Source organism: Neofelis nebulosa, chromosome 7 (assembly GCF_028018385.1).
Source record: "Neofelis nebulosa isolate mNeoNeb1 chromosome 7, mNeoNeb1.pri, whole genome shotgun sequence".
Taxonomy (NCBI): domain Eukaryota; kingdom Metazoa; phylum Chordata; class Mammalia; order Carnivora; family Felidae; genus Neofelis; species Neofelis nebulosa.
Window position 1 is genome coordinate 71,285,790 of NC_080788.1, and position 6,567 is coordinate 71,292,356.

A 6,567-nucleotide genomic window follows, 5' to 3' on the forward strand; every position below is an offset into this window, starting at 1 on the left:
CACTGTGACGAATCAAGTGTGAGGACAAAAACCATTATCATTTAGGATGGCAGGGTCTTGCCACATTTGTGAAATTTTGGAGAGTTTATCCAGGGCAAGGATGCTGAGGCATCTCCTTAAAAGTTAAAGTATTGCATCTTGTACCATCGCTGTGCCACTAAGAAGAAAGCATAATGTCTGGTAGTCCTCTCCAAGTTTTAGAGGCAGTGTATTCCAACTTGTATATAATATTTATTGATTGACATGAGGTTTCCAGTTTTGTAAACTTAGTTCAGGGGAGGCATCTTAATCAGATCTAGAACAAAGTAAAAGTAGCCTTACCCCTAGGGCCATTTATCCAGGTTAATCATACAGTATTAAAGTTATCTCTCCTGAGAAATAAACCATTCATTAGTTTTTTTCCATATTCTAATAGGAGAGTCACAACGTAGTTTCACAGGATCATAGCATGTGTATGCCATGTGCAGCAGAGAACTATGCATGAGTTGGAAATTAGCCACTGACATTCTACTAAACCCCATAGGTATGGACCATCTGACCATGGAGGTTCAATTGACTATGGAGATGTAGGTGTCCATCATGCCCTGCATCATTTTATATTAAGACTGACTTTGAGCATCACGGTGTTTAGATTGTATCCTGGTATCTTGAGATGGCATCCTCTAGGATGTAATGTATACTCTTATTTAATGACATTAGATGTAATTTTGTTCCCAGTAAACAGAATCTGTAGGGTTAAGAACACGGATATTCTCTGTATGTCTTCAAACCCTGTAAAACACTTGTAGAATTTATGCTTTCTTTTCCCACAGCTTCAGGCTCTCTAGTTCCAGAAGTTCTTGGATATGCTTTCACCAGTGATGCAGTAAGATTTCTATTAACCTCAAGCTTCACTGCCACTCACTCACTTTATGTTTTCCTTTCCCAGAGACATCATGACAATGAAAGGTGTCACTATCTTGTAAGTAATTTACCTTGGTCATCAGAAGAGGTAGTACTGCTGCACTACAATGGTTAAGTAGGGCCACAGTAGAATTTTTTAAATCTAAATTGAAATATGGAATTGAGCTATTCTACTTCTTGGCTGAAAAAAATGCACTGGATGGTATTACTTGCAGAGATGTCAGTGAAGAAGAAAACATTAGTGAACATGGAGCGATAGCTATACAAAATGAAACAGGAAGAGATTGAAAACAATTTCCATTCCATAAATGTGTCTACAAGGTAAATGACCATACACAGTGAAAGTAGTAACAATACCTTGTTGAATGTGTTATCTCAGTAGATAACAGCAGACATTAATCTAAAACAGCACCAACACCAGAGTGGGGAGAAGGTCAATGGAAGGAAATGGAAGTTTCACTAATGTGATATTTGTATCACTAACTGTGGTCCATGAGTGTCACCCATGTATTGCAGTTGGACTGTGGTACATCACAATGGTCAGTATGTATTTGTGGTCCTAAAATTAACATTAAAGCCACTACAAATTTTTCTGTTCTTCCTGTTTGAGTTTTAGTGTGTGAGTATCTAGGAATTTGTCCATTTCTTCATCTTGTCCAGTTTGTCAGCATATAATTTTTCATCATATTCTCTTTTGATTGTTTGATTTTTTGTGCTGTTGGTTGTGATCTCCTCATTATTCATGATTTTCCTATTTGGGTCCTCTTTTTTGATAAGTCTGGCATGGTGTTTCTCAATTTTGTTTACTTTTTCAAAAACCAGTTTTTAGTTTCATTGATCTCTTCTTGTTTTTTTGTATATATATCATTTGTTTCTGTTCTATTCTTTATTATCTCCCTTTTCTGCTGGCTTTGGGCTTGATTTGCTGCTCCTTTTCTAGCTCCTTTAATTGTAAGGTTACATTGTGTATTTGGGACCTTTTTTGCTTCTTCAAATAGGCCTGAATTGCAATGTATTTGCCTCTTACACCTGGACTTAACGCATCCCAAGTGTTTGGATGACGTGTTTTCATTTTCATTTGCTTCCATGTTATTTTCTATTTATACTTTAATTTCCTGGTTAACCCATTCATTCTTTAGTAGAATGTTCCTTAACCTCAATGTATTGTAGTGCTTTCCAAATTTTTTCTTTGATGATTTCAAGTTTCATAGCATTATGATTTGAAATATGCATAGTATGATTTCAGTCTTTTTGTACCTGTTGAGGGCTGATTTGTGACCTAGTATGTGATCTATTCTGGAGAACATTCCATGTGCTATCAAGAAGAGTGTGTATTCTGCTGCTTTTGGATGAAATGTTCTGAATATATCTGCTAATTCCATCTGCTTCAGTTGTTATTCAAAGCCATTGTTTCCTTGCTGATTTTCTGTTTGGATGATCTGTCCATTACTGTAAGTTGGTTTAAAATCTACTATGACGGTATTATTATCAGTGGGTTTTTTATGTTTGTGATTGATTTATATATGTGGATATCTCCAAGTTGGGGGCATATATATTTACAATTGTTACATCTTCTTAATGGATAGACCTCTTAATTATGATATAATGCCTTTCTTTTCCACTTGTTACAGTCTTTGTTTTAAAATCTAGGTTGTCTGATATAAGTATGGCTACTCTGGCCTCCTTTTGAAGTCCATTACAATGATACATGATTCTCCATCCCCTGACTTTCAATCTGCAGGTGTCTTTAGGTCTAAAATGAGTCTCCTGTAGGCAGCATATTGATGGATATTGTTTTTTTTAATTCATTGTGATATCATATTTTTTTAAATTTTTTAAATGCTTATTTATTTTTGAAAGACCAAGTGAGAGTAGGGGAGGGGCAGATAGAGAGGAAGACACAGAATCCAAAGCAGGTTCCAGCCTCTGAGTTGTCAGCACAGAGCCTAACACAGGGCTCGTACTCAAGAACCATGAGATAATGAACAGAGGCAAGTTGGATGCTAACCAATTGAGCCACCCAGGTCCCCCTACCCTATGCCTTTTGATTGGAGCATTTAGACCATTTACATTCAGAGTGATTATTGAAAGATTTGAATTTAGTATCATTGTGTTATGTGGAAATGGTGTTTTTGGTGATGTTCTCTGGTCTTTGTAGTCTTTGCTGCTTTGGTGTGTTTTTTTTTCTTCACTCAGAGAGTCCCCCTAAAATTTCTTGCAGAACTAGTTTAGTGGTCACGAACTCCTTTAGTTTTTATTTGTCTGGAAAGTCTATCTCTCTCCTTCTATTCTGAGTGAGAGCCTTGCTGGATAAAGAATTCTTGGCTGCATATTTTTCCTGTTCAGCACATTGAATATTTTCTGCCACTCCCTTCTGGCTTGCCAAATTCCAATGGAGAGATCTGCTACTTACCTTATGAGTCAATCATTGTTAGGTTAAGGACATTTTGTTCCTAGCTACTTTTAGAATTTTCTTTTTATATTTATATGTTGCAAGTTTCACTATAATATGTCATGGTGTTCATTGTTTTTGTTGGTTTTGAAAGTAATTCTCTGTGCCTCTTGGACTTGAATGCCTATTTCCTTCCCCAGATTAGAGAAATTCTCATCTATAATTTGTTCAAATAAACAAACAAATGTCCTTACAATAGATGCAGAAAAAAAACATTTGACAAAATACAGCATTCTTTCTTGATAAAAACCCTCAAGAAAAAAGGGGTAGAAGGAACATACCTCAACATCATAAAAGCCATTATGAAAGGCCCACAGCAAATATCATCCTTAATGGGGAAAAATGGAAAGCTTTCCCCATGAGGTCAGGAACATGACAGGGATGTCCTCTCTTACCACTATTGTTCTGTATAGTACTGGAAGTCCTTTCCTCGGCAATCAGAAAATAAAAATAAATAAAAGCCATTCAAATTTGCAAAGAAGAAGTTAAACTTTGACACTTTGCAGATGACATGATGTGATACTCTACATGGGAAACCAAAAATATTTCACCAAAAAACTGCTAGAAGTGATAATTGAATTCATCAAAGTTGCATGATGTAAAATCAACATGCAGAAATTGGTTGCATCTGTATACACCAATAATGAAGCAGCAGAAAGAGAAATCAAGCAATCGATCCCAAATTGCACCCAAAACAATAAGATACCCAGGACTAAACCTAATCAAAGAGGTGAAATATCTGTATGCTGAAAATTATAGAAAGCTCATGAGAGAAATTGAAAACACAAAGAAATGTTAAAGCATTCCATGCTTATGGATCAGAAGAACGTACATTGTTAAAATGTCGATACTACGCAAAGCAATCTACACATTAAATGCAATTCCTATCAAAATAACACCAGCATTCTTCACAGAGCTAGAACAAACAATCCCAAAATTTTAGGGAACTAGAAAAGACCCCAAATAGCCGAAGTAATGTTGAAAAATCAAAGGAAAACTGGAGGCATCACATTTCCAGACTTTAAGCTGTTTTACAAAGCTGTAATCATCAAGACAGTATAGTACTGCCACAAAAAATAAACACATATATTAATGGACCAGAATAGATAATACAGAAATGGACCCATAAATGTATGGCCAGCTAATCTTCAACAAAGCAAGAAAGGGTATCCAATGCAAAAAAGACAGTCACTTCAGAAAATGGTGCTGGGAAAACTGGACAGTGATTTGCAGAAGAATGAAATTGGGCCACTTTCTTACACCATACACACAAAAAAAATCAAAATGTATGAAATACGTAAATGTGAAATAAGAAACAATCAAAATCCTACAGGAGAAAACAGGCAGCAACCTCTCTGACCTCAGCCACAGTAACTTCTTACTAGATATGTCTCCTGAGGCAAGGGAAACAAAAGCAAATGAACTATTGGGACCTCATCAAGATGAAAAGCTTCTGTATGTTGACGGAATCAATCAACAAAACTAAAAAGGCAATCAACAGAATGGGAGAAGATATTTACAAATGACATATCAGATAAGGGTTAGTAACCGAAATGTATGAAGAAGTTACCAAACTGAACACCAAAAAAACCAAATACTCCAATGATGAAATGGGCAGAAGTCATGAATAGACACTTTTCCAAATAAGATATGCAGATGGCTAACAGACACATGAAAAGATTGCTCAACATCACTCATCACCAGGGAAATACAAATCAAAACCACAATGAGATAACGCCTCGCACCTGTCAGAATAACTAAAATTAACTCAGGAAACAACATGCGGTGAGGATATGGAGAAAGGGGAACCCTTTTGCACTGTTGGTGGGAATGCAAACTGGTGCAACCACTCTGGGAAACAGTATGGAGGTTTCTCAAAAAAATAAAAAATATAAACCCCCCTATGACTCAGCAATTGCACTGCTATGTTTTTATCCAAAGGATACAAAAATGCTGATTTGAAGGGGCACATCATACCCAATGTTTATAGAGCACTATCAACAATAGCCAAATTATGGAAAGATCCCACATAACCATCAACTTACAAATAGATAAAGAAGAGGTTATACACACACACACACACACACACACACACACATGCACATACACACAATGGAATACTACTCGGTGATCAAAAAAAGAAATCTTGCCATTTTCAACAATGTGGATGGAACTAGAATATATTATGCTAAGTGAATTAAAGCAGAAAAAGATGAATGAGAGACTCTATGAGGGAATCTGTTTATTTGTCTTTTTCAGTTAAACAAAAAGAAGCAGAAAATGTGAAAAAATATAAATAAATATAAAGACAATAAAGCAAATTTATACCAATTATATCCATAATAGTCCTATTACGTGTCTTTCATTTTTCATTATTGTCTCTCTCTCTCTCTCCATATATATATATATATATATATATATATATATATATATATATGTATATATACACATATATATATGTGTATATGTATATGTGTGTATATGTATATATACACATATATATATAAAACCATGAATATATCATACTATTTTCTGTACAGTGTTTAGTACATTCTTATTTACATATATCAACTTATTTGACAAGCTACTATATTCATCTTTGTGGTCTTCAAATGTATCAATTTATAAGATCTTTGTGCCTCTTTTCCTAGAATTTTGTGTCCCCAGAAAATTGCATGGATGTTTCATCTGGATATCAGCTAACCACAATTCAACAAGACCTTGCTTAACTACCATAGGCAAAAACTCCCATCTCTAGTCAAACTCTATCATAACAGTATTTTTTATTTGTTTCAGATAACTATCTCTTTTGGATATTAGAGGTAATTTTCTTTTTTTTAATATAGTTTACAATTATATGTATAATGAATTACATATATACACATACAGTGTGTACAGTATGCTCTTGGTTTGGGAGGTAGATTTCCATGGTTCATCACTTACATACAACACCCAGTGCTCAATCCAACAAGTTCCTAGAGGTCATTTTCAGTTTAATAGCTCAATCTGTTTTTATCTACTTGAATATAACCCCAAGAGACCTAGACTCTCAACTGCCTTATTCACATACCTAGAATAGTGCCTGAAAATTGCAAGAGCATAATAAATGCAATATTTGCTAAAATGCAATGGTGTCCTTGTGCATTAGTAAATAAGTGATTTAATTAATTCCAACTAGATTTTCTTCTTTGTAGCTTATTTCATTCTTCTAT